The following is a 1,512-nucleotide window of genomic DNA, read 5'->3' on the forward strand; positions in this document are numbered from 1 at the left end:
ATCTCTCCAGGAGGTTTTTATGAACATTAAAGTTTAAGAAGTACCTCTACTTCTATAATTCTGAACTTATTCTTGAAAATTTCTGTTTAAAATTCAATTATTTTAACAAGCTAGGACAAAATCTCTCCCATTCAAAAATTAGGGACACTCAGAAATAAAATTAAAATCTCAGGACATCTCTGAAAATTGTGATTTATTTAAAACTAACTGGAAATTGGAAGGAATTTCCACAAACACGTGTTCTCTAAGGATGCATTTTGTGGCTCATGGGAACATGTATGCTGTTAGAAGGCGTCTAGAGTAGAAGTGGCTTCCAGAAGCTTATACCTGAGCTGACTCCCCTGACGTCAGGACAGGAGGAGCAGGGCTGCAGGTTGTGTCACTACGTGAGCTCCCCTTAAGTATTAACTTTTCAAGCTTTCTGCAATTGATATATTCTTACAAAATTAAAACTTTTATAACACAGAAAATGAAATGAAAATATTCTCTATTCCTTCCCCTAAGGATAAGGGTCTAAACCATAACTGCTGTGCTGTACGAGGTGCCAGAGAGCTGATAGAGCTTTTCAAACTCGACCCAGAGCCAAGTGCTATATTTTTGATGTCATATTCTCTAAAAAAAAAAAAAGAAAAGAAAAACAAAAACATATTTTTAAAGTAGTAATCCTACTTGCCATTTACCAGCTCGATGATCCTACAAATAATCTCCCTGGAATGAGATAACTGTAATCTCTCATCAGTCCAATTCCTGGAGGAAACCGTTTAAAACTGGTGCCAGGAGATTTCCAGTTTGAATAATACGAAGTGTCCCATTCTTCCTAGATCCGCTGTCTTATGAGTACAGGATCCGGACATCATACGGCAAAAAGCATAGTTGACTCTGAAGGTGATAAGAATAAGGTAGACTTCGCACATCCTCAGAAGTGGTGGGATGACAGGCGGTCGTGTCCTTGGGGTCTAACCTCCCTACAGTCAAGGTGGGACGGGACAGGGACATGGGACCGTGAAACAACAACGAGAGGAATAGACAGATAGATAAATAGGTAGATTATGATGATGATAGACAGATAGTTAGATAGATAATAGATATATAGACAGAAAAAAGGAACAAACAAAAGAACAAAATAAAGAATTGAAGAATCAGAAAACAGAGACTCCAAGAAAATCCTGTCTTGCTGGCCATTTGCGATGCTCAGTTCCTACCATTAACATCCTCTCGAGGACGTCGCCAGGGGGCGCTGTGGGTCTGTCCTGAGCTGTGAGGTCTGAAACCCATTCTGATGGTTGTAACTGAATGGGTCCTGTGCCCATGGTCATGGCCTGAGTTAGAGATGACAGCAGGTGCTTCCTCTCAATGGGCAAATTCAGTTCACAAGCACCCGAGCCTCCTCCTGGGAGTGAAGCTATACGCTGGGCTCAGACACAGAACTGGAAGGTGTGTGCACTCATATGTGCATGTTGCCCCACCAAACACAGCCTCCATCCAGGGAGCTGAGGAGGAGAGGAAGGGACA

The sequence above is a fragment of the Pteropus vampyrus genome, unplaced genomic scaffold (assembly GCF_000151845.1).
Source record: "Pteropus vampyrus isolate Shadow unplaced genomic scaffold, Pvam_2.0 Scaffold747, whole genome shotgun sequence".
Lineage (NCBI taxonomy): Eukaryota > Metazoa > Chordata > Mammalia > Chiroptera > Pteropodidae > Pteropus > Pteropus vampyrus.